This window comes from Ursus arctos, unplaced genomic scaffold (genome assembly GCF_023065955.2).
Source record: "Ursus arctos isolate Adak ecotype North America unplaced genomic scaffold, UrsArc2.0 scaffold_65, whole genome shotgun sequence".
Classification (NCBI taxonomy): Eukaryota; Metazoa; Chordata; class Mammalia; order Carnivora; family Ursidae; genus Ursus; species Ursus arctos.
The window spans coordinates 75,943-102,080 of record NW_026623084.1 but is presented as its reverse complement, the minus strand read 5'-3'; the positions used below and the strand labels follow the sequence as shown (position 1 = coordinate 102,080).

At 40.0% G+C, this 26,138-nt stretch overlaps 1 pseudogene; it reads right to left on the bottom strand.

Moving 5' to 3' along the window:
* Positions 1-1,646: 1,646 nt before the first annotated feature.
* LOC130542974 (U4 spliceosomal RNA) lies at positions 1,647-1,713 on the bottom strand (annotated as a pseudogene).
* Between the last annotated feature and the right edge of the window lie 24,425 nt (positions 1,714-26,138).

Genomic DNA, 26,138 nt, shown 5'->3' with positions numbered 1-26,138 from the left:
AATCTGAACAAATTTGAATGTAGCCTCATGGATCTGTGGGACAATAACAAAGGATCTAACTTTCATACCATGTTCCAGAAGTGGAAAAAGAGTGCGAGGCTAAAAAGGTGTTCAAGGAAAGAATATTTGAAAACTCCTCAAATTTGGTGAAGGACATAAAAATATAGATATATGAAGCTTAGTGAATCCCAAATAGGATAAACTAAAAGAGATCCACATCAAGGCACATCATAATTAAACTTTTAAAAACCAAAGACAAAGAAAAACATATAAACAGCCAAAGAGAAATGACACATTACTTATAAAGGAATTTAATCTTGAATGACAGCAACCTTCTCATCTGAAACCATAGGGTCAGGAGATAAATGGCACATTTTTCAACTGTGAAGAAAATAAAGAACTGTCAACCCCAAATTTAATATCCAGTGAAATTATCCTAAAGGAAGGAGAGGGGAAATAAAGCCATTCTAAATGAATGAAAACTAAGAGAATTTGCTGCTAGCAGACTTGCCACTAAAGAATGCCTAAAGTTTGTTCTCTTGTCAGAAAGAAAATAACAGAAGGTTTAGAAATTATAAAGCAATGGAATGAATATAAATAGAACTAAACTATCCTTCACCTCGTGATTTTTAATTATATTTTACAGTTGAAGCAAAATTTATCATACCATCCATTGTGGTACACAATGTATGTAGAGGAAATACTTAAGACAATTATATTGAAAAAGTGGAAAAATAAAAGGATCTGAATGGAAAATATAGTTTCTACACTTTATTCAATGTGGTAAATATCAACACCAGTGGGCTGTGATTAATTACATAGTTATATGGTAATACCTAGAACAGTTACTAGAAAAACTACAAATATATATTTGTATATGATACATTCTCTACAATAAATTGTACAATTTGTATGTATATTCTGTATATATTCAAAGCAATATGCTCTATTTTTTAAAAGATTTTATTTATTCATTTGAGAGAGAGAGAGAGAGACAGCCAGCGAGAGAGGGAACACAGGCAGTGGGAGTGGGAGAGGAAGAAGCAGGCTCCCAGCGGAGGAGCCTGATGCGGGGCTCGATCCCAGAACGCCAGGATCACGCCCTGAGCCGAAGGCAGACGCTTAACAACTGAGCCACCCAGGCACCCCCAGAGCAATATACTCTAAAACATCATAAATAAATTAAACTGGAACTCTAAAAATGTCACCTAAGTGTTTAACCTATGGGAAGGTAGTAAAAAGCAACAGGATGAAAAACAGGGAAAAAAAAACAGAAAACACATAATAAAATGGCAGACTTAAGCCATAACACATCAATAGTTACTTCAAATGTAAATGCTGTAAAGATACCAATTATAAGACAGATTGGCAAAATAGATAAAAATTATGATCCAACTATATACTGTTTATAAGCAATTCATTTCAAACATAATGATATAGGTAGATTGGAAGTAAAATGATGGTAAAAATTTATATCATTCAAACGTTAATTTTAAAAAGAAGAAATGACTATATTAATAGTCAAAAAATTAAAATTCAGAAAAGGAAAATCACTAGAAACAAAGAAGGACAGTATATAATGATAAAATGATCAATCAGCCAAGAAGATAGAGCAATCCTAAATGTATATGCACCAAACATCAGAGCTTCAATTAGCAATAATCGCGCCTCAGATAAACCTCATTGGCTACGATACTGCCACTGCGCAAAGCTTCAAACATCAGAGCTTCAAAATACAGAAGCAAAAGTGATATAATCAGGAAGAAATAGATAAATCCACAATTATAGTTGGGAATTTTAACTTATAATTCTCAGCAATTATGCTACTATAATTTTCAGCAATTATACTACTATGATAACTACTAGACAAAAAATTAGAAGAGATATAGAAGAATTGAACAACACAATCAACCAAAAGGGTCTAATGGACATATATAGAGCTCTCCACATAACAAAGACAAAATATATATACCTTTCAAGTGACCAGGGAACATTCACCAAGGTGAACTATATCCTGGGTCATAAAACAAACTTAAACAAATTTTTAAAAATTGAAATCATACAGTGATTTCTGTATGTGCTCTGACTATAATGGAATCAAGCTAGAAAACAATAATAGAAAGACAACAGGAAAATCGCCAAACTCTTGGAAATTAAATGACACACTTTAATATAATTCATAGGTTAAAGAAGAACTATCAAAGGAAATTCTTAAAAAATATACAACTGGGGTGCCCAGATGGCTCTGTTGATTAAACATCTACCTTCGGCTCAGGTTGTGATCTCAGGGTGCTGGGATCGAGTCCTGAGTTAGGCTCCCCGCTCAGTGGAGAATCTGCTCCTCCCTCTCCCTCTGCTCCCCTTCATCCCCCATTCATTTTTGCTCTCTCAAATAAATAAATAAATAAAATCTTTAAAAAATATAGAACTGAATGAAAATGAAAATACAACATTTGTGGGATGCAGCTAATGCAGTGCTGAGAGGGAAATTGATAGCACTGAAATCTTTACATTAGAAAATAGTAAAGATATTAAATTAATAATCTAAGTTCCCACCACAAGAAACTAGAAAAAGAAGAGAAAATAAACCCAGAGGGACATGAAATTGAAAACAGAAAAACAATGGAGAAAATTAATAAAACAAAAAGCTATTTCTTTGGGAAAAAAATTAATAAATTGACAAGCCTCTAGCAAGACTGACAAAAAAGAGAAATCAATATCCATATGAAATGGGAGATATCACGACAAATTGTACAGCTATTAAAAGGATAATAAAAGAATATTACAAACAGCTTCACACCATTGGACTTGAAAGAGATGAAACAATTCTTTGAAAACCATAAATTAACAAAGCTCAAAGTGAAATAGATGACTTTAGTAATCTATAATTACTAAAGAAATTTTATTTTATTATATTTTATTTTATTTTTTTGATTTTATTTATTCATTTGGCAGAGATAGAGACAGCCAGCGAGAGAGGGAACACAAGCAGGGGGAGTGGGAGAGGAAGAAGCAGGCTCATAGCGGAGGAGCCTGATGTGGGGCTCGATCCCATAACGCCGGGATCACGCCCTGAGCCGAAGGCAGACGCTTAATGACTGCGCCACCCAGGCGCCCCAAGAAATTGAAATTTTAATTTAAATGTTCTCAAAAGGAAAAAAAAACCCACAACTCTGAGGCCCTGATGGTTTACTGGAGACTGTTACCTAATAGTCAAAGAATTAATGCCAATTTTACATGCTCTCTTCCAGAATATAAAAGAGGAAGGTTCACTTCCTAACTCATTTTCTGAGGCTAGTACTATCCCTGTAACAAACACAAAGCCAGCTCAAAAAGGAAAAAAACCCTACAGATCAGTATCTCTCATAAATTTAGACACAAAAAGTCTCAAAAAAATTTTAGCAAATCAAATCCAACAATGTATAAAAAGAATAATATACTACAACCAGGTGGAATTTATTCAAGGTATGCAAATCTGGTTCATTATTTAAAAATCAATGAATGTAATCCATTATTACATTTAAAAATTATATACTGAAGCATAAGTCTAACAAAATATGAACAGAATCTGTCTGATGAAAATTATAAAATTCTGAAGAAAGAAATCACAGAAGCCCTAAATACCTGGATAAACATACCATGTTCATGAATGAGAAGACTCATTATAATAAAGATGTCAATTCTGCCTACATTCATCTATGGATTTAACAAAATTTCTATCAAAATCTCAGCAAGTTTTTTTTTTTTTTTTTTTTTTTTTTAGACAGAGACAAACTTATTCTGCAATTTCTATGGAAAGGAAAGGGCTCTAGGATAACAAAAACAATTTTTAAAAAGAATTAAGTGGGAGGAATCACTTTTCCCAATGTTAAGGCATACCATATAGCTACAGGACCTGATGGAGGGACAGACACATGGATCAATGGAACAAGATAGAGAATCCAGAAAAAGATTCCCACAAATATTCCCAATTAATTTTTGACAAAGAGCAAAAGCAATCCAATGGAGGAAGGACAGCCTTTTCAATAAATGGTGCCTAAATGGCAAAATTAAAAAAAGAAAAAAAAAAGAAGAAAACCTCACACCTTATAAAACTTAACTCTAAATAAATTACAGACTAAAGTGTAAAACTTTATAAAGCTATAAAACATCTAGGAAAAATAAAATATAGGAGAAAATCTTTGGAACCCAGGACTAGGCAAAAAGTTTTTTAGATTTGATACCAAGGGGCACTGGGTGGCTCAGTCGGTTAAGCATCTGACTCTTGATTTCAGCTCGGGTCATGATCTCAGGGTTGTGAGACTGATCCCAGTGTGGGGTTCCACACTTAACACGGAGTCTGCTTGAGATTCTCTCCCTCTCCCTTACCCCTCCCCCTTTGCTCCTCCCCTCTGCTTGTGCTCTCTCAAATAAATAAATAAATAAATAAAAGCTTAAAAAAAAGATTTGCTACTAAAAGCATGGTCCATATAGTATGTTAAGTGAAATACACCATTCACAGAAAGAAAAAAAAAAAACCTGCATGATCACACTTACATGTGGAATCTAAAAAAGTCAAACTCATAGAAGCAGAGAGTAGAACAATGGTTATTAGGGGTTGGGGTGGCAGGGTGAGTAGGGGGATGGGGAGATATTGGTCAAAGGGTGCAAAGTCGCTGTTATGTAGAATGAATACGTCTAGAGATTTAATGTACAGCATGATGTCTATTATTAATAATACCGTATCAAATACTGCAAATTTGCTAAGAGAGTAAATTTTATGTGCTTCCATCACCAAAGAGGTAGTAACTATATGAGGAGGTGATATTAATTAGCTTTGCTATAATAATTGTTTCACTATATATGTACACCAAAGCATCCTGTTGTATACCTTAAATATATACAATTTTAATTTTTGTCTTATTTTTATTTTTAAAAAATATTTTATTTATTTATTTGACAGAGAGAGAGAGCACAAGCAGGGGGAACAGCAGAGGGGGAGGGAGAAGCAGGCTCTCTGCTGAGCAGGGAGCTCGATGCAGGGCTCGATCCCAGGACCCCAGGATCATGACCTGAGCCAAAGGCAGACGCTTAACCAACTGAGCCACCCAGCCACTGCTATAATTTTTATCTTTAAAAAGCAGGGTCCATAAAGGAAAATTGATAAATTGGAGCTTGTCAACATTAAAAACTTTTGCTCTACAGAAAAGCAGTAAGTTGGGATGAAAAGACAAATGACAGATTGGGCAAAAATGTTTACAAACCACATATCAGACAAAAGAAGAGTATCTTGAATATATAAAGAACTCTCGAAACTGAATATTAAGAAAACCAAACATTCCGATTAGAAAATGGGGAGAGGAGATGTACAGACATTTCACTGAAGAGGATATACACAGATGGCAAAAAGAAAAAGCATATGAAAAGATGTTCAACATCATTAGCCATTAGAGAAATGCAAGTAAAATCACCACACACTTATATGAATAAAATAGTAAATAGTTATAACACTAAATGCTGGCGAGGATGTGGAGAAACTAGATCACTCATATTGCTGGTGGGAATATAAAATGGTACAGTGTCTCTGGAAAACCATTTCTTTTAAAACTAAAAATGGTCTTAGCATATGACCCAACAATGAAAACTTCTTTTCTTACATAAACACATACACAAATATTCATAATAGCTTTGTTCATAATATCCCCCAACCAGAAACTACCGCAGTGTCCTTCAGCGGGTGAATGGCTAAAAAAACTATGCTACGTCCAGTGGCGCCTGGGTGGCTCAGTTGATTAAGCCTCTGACTCTTGATTTTGGCTGTGGTCACCACCTCAGGGTCATGGGATCAGCCCCACGTCAGGATCCGCACTGGGTGTGGAGCCTACTTAAGGTTCTCTCTCTCGCTCTGCCCCTCCCCACTTGCATGCTGCTCTCTTTCTCAAAAAAAAAAAAAAAAAAAAAAAAGAGAAAGAAAAGAAAAAAAGAAAGTGTGCTACATCCATACCACGGAATACTACTCAGCAAAAACAGAAACAAAAACTACCGATACAGGAAATCATTTGGGTAAAAGTATGCTGAATGAAAACAGCCAGCCTCAAAAGGAAGTATACTGCACAATTCTATTTACGTGACATTCATTAAATAACTATAGAGATGGAGCCTAGATTAGCAGTTGCCAGGGGTTAAGAATGGATGGGGAGTGGAGCGGGTGTGGCCACAAAGGACCGCAGGAGGGAGTCTTATGATGGTTCAGCTACACCTGCAATAAAATTACATAGAGCTACACACACACACACTCACAGAAACACAGACACGAGTGCATATCTGAATGTGTTCCATCGATTGTTCCACAGTTTCCTGTTGTTGTTGTTGTTTTTAAGATTCATTTATTTGAGAGAGCGAGAATGAGGGAGCGCATGCGTGTGCACACTTGGAGGCAGGGGAGAAGGGGCAGGGAAAGAAGGAAGCCAGTCTCAAGCAGACTCCCCACTGGGTGCAGAACCCCACGCGGGTTTGACCTCATGACCCTGAGATAATGACCTGAGCTGAAGTCAAGAGTTGGAGGCTTAACCGACTGAGCCACCCAGGCGCCCCAGTTTCCTGGCTTTGATGTCAAAAGCATGGTCCATACATTAAGTTATACAAGGTGTTGCCACTGGGGGTGCCTGGGGGAAGAGCGCATGGGACCTCCCTGTACATTTCTTGTTCCCTCCAGTGAATCTATAATTATTTCAAAATTAAACATCTTAAAGTGAGTTGATTTAAAGAAAAATTTTAAGTAAACAATAAGGATCACAGATATGGCAAAAATCACGAAGGTGATAATGCAAATGTCATCTGGACATTGTGCTGATGGAAGGGGCGTAGGGTTTGGAGATCCTGGGTTCAAATATTTGTCACTTACAAGCCGTGTGACTTCGGAATTAGTCTTTGCTTCAGTTTTCTTATCTGTGAAGTGGGGAGAATCAGGCCCACTTGAGGGGATTGGATGAGGCTCAGAGGCGAGCGGGTGCCCTGGAAGGGCAGGTGGTTTCTAATGTAGGTTTATGGGGTGAAGGAGCAGGAACCATCCTTCTTGGGTGGAATTCTCTGCCTCCCGCATATGCAGGATAAGCCCCCAGATTTGTTTGACTCAGTGAGGGAGCTGGCTCTGAGTGATGGATCTGAGGTAGATGGCAGGTATTCCCAGAGGCTGGGGCTAAGCATGGGGCAGCCTGAGAGAGAAGGGGCAGCATGACTGTCCTGCTCCTGGGTCCAGCACCCCCTCAGGCCATGGTGAGGTAAATGAGAATGAGTTTGTCTGAGTAGGCCCGGGGCAGATGAAGGGAAGGGATAAGCTCCCCCAACCCAGCTAATAACCAGTGACCCTTTGCTAAAGTTTAGGAAACTGGTGAGTCCACAGGCTGGTCTTGCCTTCTGCCCTCATATCTCCAACAAGCCCCAGAAGGGAGGAAAGGGCAGCAGGGGTGGTGGCCCGGCCAGCAGACTCTTCCTGCTCAGTGGAGAATGGCTCTGAAATCCAAGAAGGTTGCAGACCTCCCGTCACACAGGCAGGACAAGAGTGCTTGATCCAGAACCTGCTCAACACTGAGGAACAGGCTGCAGGCCCCGGAGGAAAACTGTACCAGCAAAAGCAGCAGCCTTCTGCTTCTGCAATGGATCCATCAGGAGGACCTGAGACATAACACTGCGAAGTGACATTGACATTCTCAGGCTAGAGAAGAATGGTCACCTTCCTTTCTCAACTGGACACAAGGCTGACTCTTGACGGTGACATGGGTGATGCAAATACCTACAGGTGCATCAGTGAATGAAGCCCAACATCAATGAAAGAAGCCCATTGGCCATAAAAAAAAAGTAAAATAAAAGCCAATAAAAGGACAAAACCCACATGACCATCTTAATAGGTACAGAAAAATCTTCCCACAAAATCCACTACCTAGTAATGATAAAAATTCTCAATACACTTAGAATAGAAGGTTATTTCCTTAATTTGATGAAAAGCCTACGGCTACCATCATTGAGAGAAAGACTGCAATGCCTTTCTGCTAAGATCAGAGCAAGGCAAGGGTGTCCACATTTGCCAACTGTATTCAACATTGTACTGGAGGCTCTAGATATGTAACAAGGCAAAAAAAAAAAAAAAAAAAAAAAAAGAAAAGAAAGAAAGAAATTAAAGGCACCTACTTGGGAGTAAAGAAGTAAAACTGTCTTTATTCAAATATAACATGGTCACGCATATAGAAAATCCCAAGGGGGGGGCACCTGGCTGGCTCAGTCGGTCGGTGGAGGATGTAGTTCTTGATCTCAGGGTCATGAGTTTGAGCTCCATGTTGGGTGTAGAGATTATATAAAATAAACAAATAAAAATTTTAAAAAATAGAAAATCCTAAGGAATCTCTCTCCCATTACACACACATGCTGCGAGAACTAATGAATGAGTTCAGTAAAGTCACAGGATATAAAGTTTAAAAATGGAATTTAAAAAATGGAATTAGAAAAATCATTCCATTCACAGTAGCATCAAAATGAATAAAATACTTAGGAATAAATTTAGTAAAAGGAGTGCAAGACTTATACACCAAAAATCACAAAACATTGCCGAGAGAAATTTAAGAATATCTAAATATACAGAGAGATATTCATGTTCATGACTCATTATTGTTAAGATGGCAGTTTTCCCCAAATTGATCCACACTTTCGATACAATCCTGATAAAAATCCTAGCAGGATTTTTGTAGAAATTGTCAAACTTATCCTAAAATTCATATGGAAATGCAAGGTTCTAAAATAGACAAAGGAATTTGGAAAATAAAGAACAGTGGGAGGACTTACACTACCCAAGTACAAACCCAGCTGGCGAATGGCTAGATATATATCAACAGAACAGAATGAAGAGCCCAGAAATAAACGCTTATGTTTATGGTCAATTGATTTGCCACAAACCGTCAAGGCCATTTGATAAGGAAAAGGTCGTTTTTTCAGCAAATAGTTTTGGTACAACTGGATATCAATATAAAATGATGAATTTACACCCTTTCCTCACACCATACAGAAAAATGAAGTGAAAATGGGTCACAGATGTAAATTTAAGAACTACAGCTATAGGGGCGCCTGGGTGGCATAGGGGTTAAGCGTCTGCCTTCGGCTCAGGGCGTGATCCCGGCGTTCTGGGATCGAGCCCCACATCAGGCTCCTCCGCTAGGAGCCTGCTTCTTCCTCTCCCACTCCCCCTGCTTGTGTTCCCTCTCTCGCTGGCTGTCTCTATCTCAGTCGAATAAATAAATAAAATCTTTAAAAAAACAAAAAAGAAAATCCAAAGGAATACATTAAAAAAGCTAATAGTAGTAGTGAGTTTAGCAAAGTTGCAGGATACAAGATCAAAACGCAAAATTATCAACTGTATTTCTATAAATTTGCGATGAACTATCTTAAAATGAAATTAAGAGAACAATTCTATTTACAATAGCTTAAAAGAGAATAAAATACGTAGGAACCATTTAACAAAAGATGTGTAAAACATACTCTGAAAACAAAACATAGTTGAAAGAAATGGAAGAGAATCTAAATATGTGGGAAAAGATGTCATGTTCTGGACTTGCAATGTCTGCATTGTTAAATGGTAATACTCTTCAAACTGATCCACAGATTCAACACAATCTCTATCAGAATCCCAGATGGCTTCTTTGTAGAAATTGATTGGGGGATTCTAGATTTCACACGGAATTGCAAAGGACCCAGAATACCAAAATAAATTTGAAAAAGAACGAAGTTAGAGGACTCACACTTCCTAAGTTCAAAACTTACTACAAAGGGACAATAAACAAGACAGTGTGTTACCAGCTTAAGGGAGAATGTGTGGATGAATAAAATGGAATTGGGAGTCCAGAAGTAAGCCCAGGTGTCTGTGGTCTACTGATTTTTGACAAGGGTGCCAAAGTCATTTAATGGGAAAATAATAGTCTTCAATAAATAGTGCTGGGACAACTGGAGAGCCAGATGCAAAAGAATGAAGTTTGATTCTTACCTCACATCATATATAAAAATCAGTGAAAAATAGATCAAAGACCTAAATGTAAGAGCTAAAAGTATAAAACTCTTAGAAGAAAATGTAGTTCTGTAGCTCATGACCTCAGATTTGGCGATGGATTCCTAGATATGACGCCAAAAGAAAAAGAGATAGAGAAATTGGACTTCACCAAAATTAAAACATTTTATGCTTCAAAGTGAAACCGCTTAAAAGCATCAGGTTGAACAAAAATCAAACTGGCTGCACTATTGCTTCGGTGAAGCTCGGTTGTTTGTTTTTTAAGATTGATTGATTGATTGATTTTTTTGAGAGCACTCCAGCTTGAGGGGGTGGGGCAGGAGAAGCAGACTCCACACTGAGCAGGGAGCCTGGTGTGGGGCTCGATCCCAGGACCCTGAGATCATGACCTGAGCCAAAGGCAGGCACTTAACCGACTGAACCACCCAGGTGCCCCAAACCTTGATTTTAAAGTAAGCTTTTTCCTCTCTTCCACAAACCTCCCCTCCTCCCTTCTTCGCCTTTTGTTTCAGGAACCCGGTACCACCCTAAGACAGGACAAACAAGTCTGGCAGCAAGTACACAATTCTGTCAAAACCAGCTAGATCCTGTTTTGCCCTATAACCCGCCCCCCCCCAGTCCCTCCTTCTGGGCAGGTTTGCAGTTCTTTGAAGGCCATATCCCGCTGCAGCCTCCTTTGCCTGGCAAAGCGATAAAGCCTTTGATCCTCTTTCTCCCAAACTTTGTCTTCACGTTATATTTTGTCTCTGAAGCACGGAGGTCGGTTTTGGGCAACAGACTGACACTGTCAAAAAAGTGAAATGATGGGGCGCCTGGGTGGCACAGCGGTTAAGCGTCTGCCTTCGGCTCAGGGCGTGATCCCGGCGTTGTGGGATCGAGCCCCACATCAGGCTCCTCCGCTATGAGCCTGCTTCTTCCTCTCCCACTCCCCCTGCTTGTGTTCCCTCTCTCGCTGGCTGTCTCTATCTCTGTCGAATAAATAAATAAAAAAATCTTTAAAAAAAAAAGTGAAATGATAACTCAAAGAATGGGAGAAAGTATTTACAAATCATATATCTGTGAAGGGACTGGTATCTAGAATATATAAACAACTTTTATAACTCAATAATAAAAAGCCCAAGAACTCAATTTAAAAATGAGCAAAACACTTGAATGAGCATTTTCTCCAAAGGAAAGATACCAATAGTCAATACACACGTGAAAAGATCCTCAAATTCATCAGCCATCAGATAAACGCAAATCAAAACCATGAGCTAGCACTTCACACCCACTAGAATGGCTATAATCAGAAAGTCAATAACAACTATCAGTGAGGGGCGCCTGGCTGGCTCAGTCAGTACAGCACGCGACTCTCAATCTCAGGGTCATGAGTTCAAGCCCCACGTTGGGCATGGAGCCTACTTTAAAAACAAACAAACAGGGGCGCCTGGGTGGCACAGCGGTTAAGCGTCTGCCTTCGGCTCAGGGCGTGATCCCGGCGTTATGGGATCGAGCCCCACATCGGGCTCCTCTGCTATGAGCCTGCTTCTTCCTCTCCCACTCCCCCTGCTTGTGTTCCCTCTCTGGCTGGCTGTCTCTATCTCTGTCGAATAAATAAATAAAATCTTTAAAAAATAAAAAATAAAAAAAAATAAAAAAAAAAACAAACAAAAAACCAAGTAATGGTGAGGATGTGAAGAAATCAGATCCTTCAGACGCCAGTGATGGGAATGTTAAAAAATATGCTGCTTTGGAAAACAGTTGCCGCTAAACAGAATTACCACCTGACTCAGCAATTCTACTTCTGGGTATATACCCGAGAGAAATGAAAACACGTCCACGTAAAAACTTGTCCGTGAATGTTCATAGCAGCATCATATGTGATAGCCCCAAACTGGAAACAGTCCAAATGTGCACCAGTTGGTGAATGGATAAACGAAATATGGTAACAATGAAAAATTATTTGGCATAGAATATTATTCAGCAATAAAAAGTAATGAAGTCCTGATATAAGCTACAACATGCATGAGCCTCAAAAACGTTATGCGAAGCGAAATTAGCCAGACACAAATGGTCACACATTACATGATTCCACTTAAATGCCCAGAAGAGACGTATTTGCAGAGCCAGAGAGCAGGCCAATGTTTGCCCAGGGCTGAGGATGGAAGTAGAGATGAGTGCAAACACTCCTGGGGCACCTTGTCAGGGTGCTGCCAATATTCTAAAATAATTGTGGTGATGGTTGTGTAACTTATAAAGTTACTAAAAATTATTGAATTGTACGCTTATCTTTGGTGAATTTTATTGCATAAGGAAGTACCTCCATAAAGCTGGGAAAAATCCGATAACTGGCTGAAGGGAGGTGGTGGGAGGCAGAGATGAAGCAGTGTTTGGCAAGATATAGATCATTATTGAAGCAGGGTGATGGATAAGGGGGAGTTGCAGTGGGTTGAACTGTGTCTCCTAAAAAGGTATGTTAAAGCCCTAACCTCCTGTACTTGTGATTGTGACCTTAATTGGAAATAGGGTCTTTTCAGGTGTTATCAAATTAAAATGCAGTCATACTGGATTAGAGGGGACCCTCAATCCAATGACTGATGTTCTTACAAAGAGAGGGAGATTTGGGGACATATTAACACGCAGGGACAGCAAGACTTGTGAATACAGAGTCAGAGATCGTTGCCGACAAGCCAAGGAACACCGGCGATGGCTGGGAATCATGAGCTAGGAAGAAGCAAAGAAAGTTTTTTTCCCTAGAGCCTTCAGAGGGAGCAGGGCCCTGCTCACATCTTGACTTTGGACTTCTAGCTTCCAGAACTGTAAAAAAAATAAATTCCTAAAAAAAAAACAAAAAACAGAACAAGAAAACAAACAAACCTTAAAAAAATGTATATATTTCTGTTGTTTTAAGCCATCCGCTCCCGTGATTGTGGCGTTCTGGAATGTGCATCTAGCGATGCCAGGGCTTTCAATCTGTCTAAAGAAACTGGGAATCCATATTTTTCTATGTGATCTCCTAAATTTGAAATGTTTGTAACTAATTCAAAATCTTAAAAACGTGTGTGGTTTTTCATAGCAGGACATGGCAACCCTGTGTGTGTGTGTTTTAGTGTTTCAAATCACCTCATAAAAATAAGGGTAGGATAACAAAAGAAACCCTCCCCTACACACACACACACACACACACACACACACACACACACACACAGAGTCCTTGTTTGGGCCAACTTAGATTTCTGCTGGTTGGATCTAATAGTCAATTAACACTGGAAATACGGGTTTCTTAAGTGCCTATTATATGCCAAACACTATGGAGGCATTTTATAGGCTGTATTTCTCTTAATCGTCATGAGGTAGGTAGTATTCATGACGAATTGTTTTTTTTTAAGTAAGCTCTACTCCCCATATGGGGCTTGAACTCATGACCCTGGAATCAAGAGTCACATGCTCTGTCTTCTGAGCCAGCCAGGTGCCCCTCATGAGGAATTTTTTTACGTGAGAGTGTAAAGAGGCAAAGACTTTGCCTGTGCTCTCTCTATTCTGCCATACCCACGAATTGTTTTGAAAGGTCTGGATCAACTGATCTCAGAAGAATGGACCCCGGGATCAGCTAGACCTGGATTCAAGACTCAGCTCCCAAGTTAAAAACTATATGATTGTCGGTGAGATACCAACATCCCAAGCCTCAGTTTCCTCGTGTGTAAAATGGGGATGATATCAGTGCTACTTCATGGGGCTACTGAAGAATGAAATAAGTGTATATTAAATGCCCAGTCTGGTTCCTATAAAGGCAACTGGGAACGAGTACATGTAAGCTATCATTATAATTATTCTAAAATATTATTGTTAGGTGCAAGGATTTGTTTCTTTAACTATAATTCCCCCCCAGCACATTCAAAATTCCTGATGACAAAAATCTGACTAACACCAAACTTTCTAGAAAATCCCTCAGTGAAGAAATCTTTTGGTTTTCTCTTAAAGCAAATGGATTATAATCGTTGTTTGCCGTGTGTACAAAGAGCATATGTTCTCTTTAAAAAGCCGTGTTGCTCTCCTTGCTGGGGAAGCGCCATCGCCAGAGACAGGATTCTTCCCCCTCACCTGGTGAGCAGGGAACTGTCTGTCCAAGAGATTCCTGGTCTCTTGACTGTTGCTCCCTGTCTGCCCAGCAGATGGCCACTGAAGTTTTGTTTTTCTTCCAGTTCAGTGCCGTCGGGCTGACTTTTGAGGGAATAAGCCAGTCCCAGGGCAGAGTCTCATTTGCTCAGCTGGAATTTGATGTCCACCCCTGGGCCAATCAGCTGTGGTCTGAAAGGGTCATCTCAGTAGGGTGCTCTGGAGAACTGACTCTCTGAGAACCAGAGGCATGGGTTCTCCGGCTCATGCAGTCAGACAAGAGCCGTGGAGACATGCGGGTTGATTGTCAGAGATGACAACCACGGTCCCCTGGGACACATCCCTGGGGGAGGTTGTTAATAATTTTCTTTTTTGGATATGCACCAAGTTTATTAACTTATTAATTAACCTCATCTTTTGGGGATTAGGACTTCAGAAGAAAAAGATCTTCACTTTCCATACCTTTGTGTTGTTTAAATTTTTTTCTTTTTAATACACTTTTTTTTAGAACCTTTATATTCATAGAAAAATTGACAAGATAGGAGAGTAACCTGCATCCAATTTCCCTATTATTAACATCTTCCATTAGTATGCATATATTTGCTTATAATTAGCGAATCATATTGATACATTATAATGAACTCAAGTCCATACTTTATTTAGATTTTCTTAGTTTTCACCTAATGTCTTTTTCTGTTTCAGGATTCCTCCAGGATACCACATTACATTTAGCTGTCATCTCTCTTTAGGCTCCTCTCGGCTTTGACAGTTTCGCATATTTCCTGTTGTTGATGACCTTGACAGTTTTGAGAACTACTGGTCAAGTATTTTGTAGGCTGCTCCACTGTTGGATTTGTCTCATGTTTTTCTCATAAGTTTGGATTATTGGGAGGGAGACCGCAGAGGTCTCCATTTTCATTACGTCATATTAAACATATATACTATCGCCATGATTTATGACTGTTGATATTGGCCTCGGTCACCTGGCTGATGTAGTGTTTGTCAGGTTTCTCCACTGTCAAGTTATTCTTTGTTCCTCTTTCTATATTGTACACTTTGGAAGGGAGTCCTTATGCACAGACCATGCCCAATGGGTGAAGATTTATGTTCCCCCTCCTTGAGAGCAGAGTACCTACATAAATTAATTAGAATTCTTTTGTGTATTAGTTTCCAAGAGCTGCCACAACAAGTTAGCACCGACTGGGTGGCTTACAACAACAGAAATGTATTCTCTCAGAGTTCTGGAGTCTAGAAGTCTGAAGTCAGAGTGTGGGCAGGGCCATGTTTCCTCTGAAGGGTCTGAGAAAGAATCCTTCCCTTCCCTTTCCAGCTTCTGATGGCCCCAGGCGTTACTTGGCTTGTGGCAGCTTAACTCCAATCTCTGCCTCTACCTTCACATGGCTTTCTTTGTGTATCTCTGTTCTGAGTCCTCTTCTAAGGGCACCAATCATTGGATGTAGGGTTCACTCTGAATCCGATAGGAAAGCACAAGATCCTTAACTAATTACATTTGCAAATACGCTATTTCCAAATAAAGTCACATTCTGAGGTGGGCATGAGTTTTTGAGGGATACCATTCAGCCCTTTCCAGTCTGCATGGGAGACTTGTCCTCTCTCACCCCTTTCTTAATTTATTCAATCATTTATATCACCATGGACTGATGGATATTTATTTTTTACTTTGGGTCATAATCCAATACTACTTTTTTTTTTTCTTGCTCAAATTATTTCAGCTTTGGCTATTAGGGACTATTTTAGTTGGTTCCTGTGATATATTCTCATTAAAAGATTTTTTAAAAATTTTTTTATTTTTTATTTTTTTAGTATTTCCTTACTCTCTGGCACTACAACATGCTCCAGGATCATCTTGTACGTTTCCTGCACCGGTCCTAGATTCAGCTATTTCTCCGAGGAGATCTGGTTCCTTTTATTGGAGAACGGCATTAGAAACCAAGATCTGGATATTAAATATTCTCCTGGCTATTGGAGTGTCATTTCTTTTAGGGCTTCTCAGCTGACAGAGCAAAAAATATTTGTGTTTAACTAATTAACTAACTAACTTATACACACACACGCCCATACACATCTATGCCTTTTTCTCCATGTAGCTATATAAAGCTGAACATGAGCTCACGTTGATGGCTCCAATATTACATGGGTCATTCTAGCCTTCTACCCTTGGGTATCTGTAAACTATTCCAACACAGAAAATTCCCACCTCCCATTATCTAATACCCATTTACTTAATTATTCTATTCCAGCATTCAGGTATCAGAATTGTTAACCTGTGCCCACATAAGAAACAATGTTATTAACTAAAGTACAGTGCTTATGTGCAGTTTCTTTTGCCTTTAGTCTTATAGACCCGACTTATTCCAAAGATCTGCTTAAATCAGCATCCGCAGCCCCTTCAGTTCTGAAGGTGTTTCATGAACTCACACATCCGTCTAGTTAAATTCTTTTACCACAGGCTGCATTCCTTCCTAGGCTCCCCCAACTTCCTAAATGATATTTTTAAAATTTGCAGACATTAAGATTCACTCTTTGCGTGGTACAGTTCTGAGTTTTGAGAAATGCAATAATGAACTGTATCCACCATTACAATATCACACAGAACTTCATTGATTTAAAATCCCCTTCACTTCATTATTCATCCCTCCCCATGAATGTTTGGTCTGATGTTGTGTGTGTTTTTTCCAACACTGCAGGCAGTTAACTCAAATCTGACACTATCTACCTGGAGATAGCATAAGATCCCACAGGTTATGGTTTCAGACCTACAAGACACAACCTCCCTGACCGAACTCTCCAGAAGCTACTTGCAAGTCCAGGTTGTCACTTGTGCTTCTGGCCAATCTGCTATAGATCGGAGATTCCCATGAACCCATCCTTGGGTTTTATTAATTTGCTAGGGTAGCTCAAAGAACTCAGAGAAACATTTTACTTACCAAATGGCCAGTCTATTATAAAAAGATATAACTCAGGAACAGCCAGATGGGAGAGATGCGTAGGGCAAGGTACGTGGGAAGAGGCCCAGAGTTTCCATGTCTCCTGGGTGTGTCACTCTCCTCACATTTCCATGTGTTCACCAACTCGGAAGCTCTCCAAACCCTGTCCTACTAGGGTTTTGTGGAGGCTTCGTAATGCAGGTATGATTGAACTCCATCTCTAGCCCTTCTCCCCTCCCTGGAGGTGGGGGTGGGACTGAAAGTTCCAACCCTTGAATCCCTTGGCAACCAGCCCCCACCCTTGGGCTACCTAGGGGCTTTCCGAAAGTCACCTTATTCACATAACAAAGACACGTTTTTATCACTTCCAGCGCTTAGAAAATTCCAAGGGTTTTAGGAGTTTTGTGTCAGAACAGGGATGAAGACCAAATACTTAGTTCTTGCTCTAAATCACAATATCAGACCTGGCATCCACTGATTATTTTACTGTCTCTACAGTGTTGTGTCATCTAATTGGAATCATACAAGATACAGCCTTTTCGTACCAGCTTCTTCCACTTTGCAATATGCATTTAAGGTTCTTCCATGTCTTTTCATGACTTACTAGCTCATTTCTTTATATTGCTGAATAATAGTTCACTGTATGAATGTACCATCGTTTATTTATCCATTCATCTGTTGAACGACATCTTGGTTGCTTCCAGTTTGGGACAATTATGAACAAAGCTGCTATAAACATTTCCATGAAGTTTCTTTGTGTGAGATGTTATTGGTAATTCAGGGGGTCTTGGGGACCTGGCTTTGGCCCCCGATGATCCATGTTCTAGCTGTAGTATGAGAAACATCACTCACAGGTTTGCAGCTTTAAGGTGGTGGGTCTGAGGCTCTCAGAGAGCCTATTCCTCTGGCTGAGGGAATCCTTCTCCACTCTCAGCCCATGGCTTTGACTACTCAACACACTGACAACTTGCCTGTTCCTGTTCCAGCCTCTGCCTGGAGTGCTCACTAATGTCTCCCTGCTTCCTACTCCTCCACCTTCAACTCCATGAATCTCAACATGAACTCATTAACTTCTCCCTCAAACCTGCACTAGGTTCTTTATTCAATCACTTGCTGGGGGCGCCACCCCCACCCCCATGCCCTCCTCTGCTTCCCCCCACATCCAGTTATCTAGCCTGAGGATTCACCCTGAAGTCTCTTCCTCCTCTGTTTCATCACCATCAATGCTCCTTAGGGGACATCTTTCTGATCCCCCCTCCCCCACCACGTTTTGAACTTTCAGGAAACCAAGCCGTTTCGTGCCTCTGTACCTTTGCACAAGCCCTTCCCTCTGCCAGGGTATATACCCTTGTCCTCCTTAAATGGCTGTGAAATTCATTTTCATCTTGCAAAATTCTGTTCAGACATCTGGAAAGCTCTGTTTATCTTCTATTTATACTCTTGCTACTGAAAGTAGCAAATGACCACACTCTTGGCATCATCTGAGAACCGGTAGAAATGCCGAAGCTCAGGCTCTATCCCCGGCCTACCGAATCAGGCCTGCCTTTTTCTTTTTTTTTTTAAAGATTTTATTTATTTATTTGACAGAGACAGCCAGCGAGAGAGGGAACACAAGCAGGAGGAGTGGGAGAGGAAGAAGCAGGCTCCTAGCGGAGGAGCCTGATGTGGGACTCGATCCTATAACGCCGGGATCACGCCCTGAGCTGAAGGCAGACGCTTAACAACTGAGCCACCCAAGCGCCCCCAGGTCTGCCTTTTAAATGATCCCTAGGTCATGAGAGTGCATGTTAAGGTTTGAGAAGTGTTCTAAACCACTTCTGATACTGCATTTTCATTTTTGACACGAGTTGCACTGTTTTGTAACAATTCCCGTCAGCTCTCCCCTCAAGACTGTGAGCTCCCTGAGGTCAGGGTCGGGGTCCATGTACTATTCAGCGGCCAGGCCAGGCTGTGGCAACTGAAATGGGGCCCAGGTATTTGTTTAACCTTCAGGGATTTTCAAATCTGGGTACAAGCCCAGTGGCAAGGGGAAAAATTATAGAAGTGAGGTTTTTCTCAAGCATTTATTTTACTTTATCCTCACAAAGATGGTGTTAAACAATGCATATGCCCCTTATTTCCCTCTTAGGATGAATTCATAAAAGAATCAATGGAAAAATAAACAAGAGTTTATGTATGAGAATGTTTATAATTATAAAAAATTAGAAGGCTTAAATGTCCGACTAAATGTAAACATTAAAAATAGTGTTATATGGGGCGCCTGGCTGGCTCAGTCAGTACAGCATGAGACTGTCGATCTTGGGGTCATGAGTTTGAGCCCCACACTGGGTGCAGTGATTATTTCCAATAAAAACTTTAAAAATAGTGTTATATGAAAATATATTAATACAGAAAGATAATACACATTATATAAAGACATAAATATAATTTTTGAAAATGATAAATTATGACTAAATTTAACAACTCCTAACTATATAGAACTCTATGTGGTAAATATGAAAAGTGAGTCTGTCCCCTAGCACCTGCTAACAAAAGGTTTACATCAGTTATCAGATGTTCATTTCTGGTCCGCACATAAAGAGTGAAGTAATGTCCTATGTGGTGTGAAGTGCTGGCTTCTAAAGTCAGCTTATAATGCAAAATTTTATTATTGTCAAAATTACCCTTAAAATATTTCACATTTCATACAGTTCAATATACATGGTCTTAATAATATACTATATCTCCTTCAGTAAGTCCACTGAGTTTTCCTAAGTCAGGAAATAGATCACTTTTTTTTTCACTTGAGTATCAGTTTGCATTTAGGGGTCCAGTTGAAATATACATACACATAAATACGCACACGTACACATGTATCTCTCTCTCTATGTCTCTCTTTTAAATCTCCAAGCCCTTTGAGTTATATTTGGGTAATTTAAATTGAACTCTTTTTACCCCATGTCTCGAGCACACTACAATGCTGCCTACATGAATTGTGTCTTTCTACAATGTCAGCCTTATTCCATCATAAAGCAAGGTTAACATCATTGTTAACCAGCATTCCAAACTCAGTGACATTTCACTAGGCATGTGGCTTCATACACATCACACAAAGCAAAGCACAGTACAAAGTAACACAACAAACAAGATACAATAAGGGGTAAGAAGTTAACGAACCAAGCGCAAAGTCAGTCCATGAGCATGCAGTTGAAATGAGGACTTGGTCTTGTCCGGGTCCATTCTCCGGGCTTACTGCTTATTTATTATGTTCAAACAGTGGAGGATCTCTGTTATGTTCAGAGATCAATCGAGCCTAAGCTTTGAAGGAAGTTACCTTTCAAATGCAGTCAGACATGGAAGGGTCAGCATCTGGAGTGTCTGACGGTTTGCTGCAAAAGTCCCCCCTTCTTAAGGGAGTTTAATCAGTCCCGGGTCTTTGCAGGCCACTTTTGATTCTACTGATTATCAGCTCTTGGTTCTTCTAGGCCCCCGTCGGCTTTGCTGGTTACCAGTTCTGAATGCTGCTGGTTTCAGTGATGTCTGGTCCTACCTGCAACGCCCTTGGCGGCTCGTCCTGCTTAACATGAGTCACTACTTGACACAAGCGGCTCCATCTTGCTCTCTACACCCCACAAAAATGAGAATGTATTTTTGTGCAAGTTGCTTTCCTTAGTATTTTCCCAAGTCCCTTCACGTAAAACTACCTTAGCATTTTCAGTAGCTCTATCATCACTTATGCGGGCACTATAATTTAACCACTCTCTTCCCTCGTTGATGGACCTTTCCACGATTTGCCGTTTTTTGTTATTATGAACGATGTTGTGTGAAAATTAATAAAGGGAAACCACATTTAGAATGAAGTTAGGAGGCTGGCAGGTGGCGCTCTCAAGTCCTAGCATTCCTCAATTGCGGACCCTACAGGAAGAGAGACACACCTTGCATGTGGATATTTCCTTACAATCCCAGCAGGAGGAAGAAAGGCTTTCCTTCTCCCCTGGCAACAGCTTAGCCAATGAGAGGCTGTCACAACTCAGCCAATGAAAAGCCACTATACTTGGAGCTCCCAGTTTACTCCAATGGATTTTTGTTTTTAACAGCCCCTCCCATCTCCCCCTTTCCTCAATAACACAGTATTCCTCTCCTTTGTTCTGTGGACTTGTTTGTATGGTTTTGCCTAAGCTCGCATGTCCCAGCTGCAGTTCTCTGTCTTCCCTGAATAAACCAATTTTTGCTGGTAAAATAAATGGTTTTCTTTTTAAGGGGTTGAAGTTGTTATGAACATTCATTAACATATATATTTGGCTTTCTTTTATAAAAGCACATCTTATGGTTTAAAAATAATACATATTTGTGGTTACATTTTTATTTATTTTTATTTTACTATATTCTTTTTAAAACGGTTTATTTTTAGGGTGGAATGAATGGGTTTTGTTTTTTTTTTTTTTTTTTTGTAAAGTAGGCTCTATGCCCAACATGGGGCTCGAACTCACAACCCCGAGATCAAGCGTTGCATGCCCCACCTACTGATCCAGCTAGGCAACCCTGTAGTTAAACTTTTAAAGAAAATTACAGAAAATATAACACATAAGGATGAAAATAAAAATCATCCTTAATTCCAACACCATGGTATTTTGAGTCTCAGTTTTCAAAATAAAATATTTAATTGATCTTACCAAAATTTAATAGAAGAAAAAGAACTGACGTGAAACCAGTCTCCCTCACCCTCCAAAATCCTTCTATATTTAAAAAGAGTTGTGAAATAGTAAGAGTGGGAACCTTGTGTTTTTGATTAAATTTTGTTTTTCTTAATAGGAATAACTTTAAATTTCCATGTAGTAAAACTTTGTCACCTGCCAAATGAAAATCAGAAGACAACTGTCATTGTTCAGTAGACAATAAACACACACATACACGCTTTAAAAAATTTATTGAACGGGACAAAGATTAAAACCTGAACCCACTAGAAGAAAGTAATTGAGAAAGGCTGATCCAAGAAAAGATCCAGTAAAAGTGACAGATTTCTTGTAGGGGAAAAAACAATAGACATACTGTGAAAACACTTGTTCCTGCTATCTATTTTTATTTACTTTTATTTTTATTTTTATTATTATTATTTTTAAAGATTTTATTTATTTATTTGACAGAGATAGAGACAGCCAGCGAGAGAGGGAACACAAGCAGGGGGAGTGGGAGAGGAAGAAGCAGGCTCCTAGCGGAGGAGCCCGATGTGGGACTCGATCCCTGAACGCTGGGATCACGCCCTGAGCTGAAGGCAGACGCTTAACTGCTGTGCCACCCAGGCGCCCCTCCTGCTATCTATTTTTAAACCAACAAAGTTAGTTGTGGATTCAGAATATTAATCTCACTCCTCTCTCATTTTTTTTTTGTCCTATAAGAGGTGGGCAGTTTCATACTTGTTTAAAAAATACACAACACCTTGCTAAGCCTTGAACACGTACATTCAAGCACCTCTACTCAATGACCTGAGGCCCAGGGGAATCTTGTTTTGATATCTTGGACTTGCTTGAAAGCAGGTTCCTTCTGTCAGGGTCATAGAACTTAATAGTGACCACTTGCAAACACGGTTTGACAATCTGCTTTTTGAGCCACCTAGAGACCATAAATCAGAATCTTGCCTTATTTGAGACACTCTTCCCCCCGCTCTTTATTTATGTGGATATTTGCTCAGAGAGACCTATGGAACTTGCATTTGAGTGACATGACTCTCCTTTGCCAGGAAGGCAATGAAGTCAGCTTTGTTTTAGATGATTTGGTGATTTTAGTTTCTTACTGTTAAATAGCAATCAGTTGTCCAAAATCTCGTGCATTTTAGCTTGACCATGATTTTCCAACATAGCTTGTATCTCCCCCAGATTTTCTAACTGCCCTCTCCCTTTCTGGCAGTCAGAGAGTCTTTTTTTTTCTTTTTAAGATTTTATTTATTTATTTGAGAGAGAGTGAGAGAGAGCACAGGTGGGGAGAGGAGCAGAGGGAGAAGCAGACTCTCTGCTGAGCAGAGAGCCTGATGTGGGGCTTGATCCCAGGACCCTGAGATCACAACCTGAGCTGAAGGCAGATGCCCACCCAACTGAGCCACCCAGGTGCCCCAGTCAGAGAGTCTTTTATCTTCACTTCACTTTTAATGATTTTCAGATTTTTACTTAGTCAATTTGCACAATGACATCTATTTTATCCGTGAGTTTTTGTTCCAGAAACATCTAATATCCAATTGTTGTTTTGACGGATTGTATTGTAGGTCTGCTGAATAGCTATTAGGTTGGAATTTTTTCAAACTTTTTCCTGCTTTAGTTCCACTATTTCTTTTTTTTCCCCTCCCACTAGTCTTTTCCCCGGACTCCTTTATTAGTTTGTTGGAGTACATCCTCAAGTAGTTTTTTTTCAGAGAAGGTGTACAAGAGAGAGTTTTGGAGTCCCAGCCTGTCTTCAGATATCTTCTTTTGTCCTCATATTTGCTTAAGAGTATGACTGGACATGGACTTTTCATTCAAACTAATTTTCTCTATATAGTTTCATGTAACAGAATTTTCGTTGTTTTAACAGTTGGCATCAGAATTCATTTAAGGGAGGGGACTGTTGAAAGGATGGAAAAATATATACTGATAAGTTCTTGTGGGTAGAGGAGAAGGGCAGGAATGTTTGGGAGAAACCAGCGGGAAAAGGAAATCAGCTATACTGCTCATTAGGAGACAAGGCCGGGGACTTGAACTGGTTCCAAGAAAGCAGGGGCTCGGAGAGGGTGTCTAATGCCCAGGATGTAGTAAAATATCTGGCTGTTATGGTGCTTTTGGAGAATTATGTCCACAAATTTTTTAATACTTCTCTCTTCAAGAGATTGAGCTTTGTTCCCTTTCCCTTAAGTGAGGACTAGATTTGGTGATTTGCCTCTAATGAACAGAAAACAAATAGAAGTAATGATGTGTGACTTTGGCATTGTGGCTTCTGTCTTACTGCCATTCAGAGGATCTCCTCGTTCTTGGAATTCTTGCTCCGGAGGAAGCCAGCTACCAAGTAGAAGTGGTGACTATCCTGAGACTGCCATGCTGAGGGGAAGCACAAGCTAGGCATGTGGAAAGGGAGCATTAAGTAAGATGCCCAAACTTCCTCCAGCTATCCGACTGTTCTCAGCTCAGGTATCATGCATAGACATGAGCGAGGCATCTTGGTCGTTCCTGTCCTAGAAGATACATCATGGAGAACAACTGAGGCCCCAGATATATGGCCCTAGATGAGCTGTCCCAGCCATCTGTAGCCATCTCAGGCACTCCAGTTGGTGTCCAGGATATCTAAGCCCAGAAATGAGTCATCCATACTGCGTTCTGCCCAATTCTGACCCTTAAGAATCTTGAGTATATGAAATGGTTGTTATTTTACACTACAAAGTTTTGGTATGTTATTTAATAATAAACAAATGGAAGAATCACAATTTATAAATGTTAAACTCGGGCATTCTTTTTTAAAAAAGATTTATTTATTTATTTTAGAGAGAGAGTAAGCAGGGAGCGGAGGGGCAGAGGAAGAGGGAGAGAGAATCTCATGCAGACTCCCTGCTGAGTGGGGATTCCCAATGAAGGGCTTGATCCTATGACCCAGAGATCATGACCTGAGCCAAAATCAAGAGTAGGATGCTCAACAGACTGAGACACCCAGGCGCCCCTAACTCAGGCATTCTTGAAAAAATCTTCACTAAACATTCTTTTGATTGCAAAAGTAACACCTGTTTGTTGTATCACATTCAAATACAGAAGTATTGTTTAGTGTTGGGACCTTGTGGTACTTACCTCCATGACTTCAGTACCTAGCTCAGGGCCTGGAATTCCAGAAGCTTGATAAAGTTTACTGGATGAATGATTCTTGCCTTCCTTTCCCCATCTCCTTCCTTACCACCTTCCCTCTCACATTTAAAAGAAGGTTAAACCCTAAAAGTTCTAGAAAAGGTGCACCAGGAGTCATTTTAGCTGCTCTGGGGGTCAGGGGATAATCAGGCCTCATAGATGGTAGGCTGGCCAGGTCTCAGGCAGAAGGTTGCTGTCTTCCCCTATTCCAAGCCCATTTGACCACCCCTCTTGATTAGAGGTTAGGTTGTAGCTTACACAACTTAACTCTGCCAATAAATCCAAGGGTAAGAGCTTTGGGGATATAGCAGCTCAACCACAATGTTATGAGGCGTTTTAAGGGGCAGAAATTTCTGGGAGACAGCAAGCTATCTAGCCTTGGGCATGTCATCTATTCTCTGGCCTCATTTTCCTCTTTCTGGGTCCCCTTTGCCAAGGCCCACCCTGGGAAAAACCTGAGGTCATTAAAAGAGGGGTCTGGCAACATCCCCAAATCCCAGGAACAAGTTCACCCCTCTGATGCTTCAAATTCTTTAGAAATCGTGGGCTGACACCGTGGAAAGGACAAGTTACAAAACAGTCCGTACAGAGTGTTCTCTGTTTGTAACTTTATCCAGTCTCTGCATAGAACCTAAGTTGGGGGAGGCGGTTTGCCAATATGTTATCTGTGGTTATCTGAGTGGGTAGGAAGAAATTATTCCTGGTAATTTTTATTTTCTTTTTGGTGTGCCTCCAAATGTTCTACAATGATTATCTGTTACCTTTCATAATAAAAAAATTAAAAAAAAATTTAAATAGGCAGTTTGGCATGTGCTTTTTATCATGCTCAGTAGGTACACAAGTTGCTTTTAGGTAGCAGTGAAAAAGACAATCATACGTGCAGCCTTGTTAGTGGAGATTGTGGGGTTTTCTAATGTATTAGCTTTCCATTGCTGTGTAACAAATGATTTAGGGGCTGAGAGCAGCACATGTTTATTATCGCACATTTTCTGTGGGTTGGGAGTCCAGGCACAGCTTGGCTGACTTCTCTTCTCAAGGACTCACAAAGCTCCAATCAAGGTGTTGGCCAGACTGCACTCTCATCAGGTGGCACAAATGGGGAAGAACCTGTTTCCAAGGTCACTCAGATTGGCAGAATTCAGTGTCTCGTGGCTGTAAGATGGAGGGCCCCAGCTTCTTCCTTTCATTGGAAACCACCCTTCTCTCCTAGAGGCTGCCCGCAGTTTCTTGCCATGT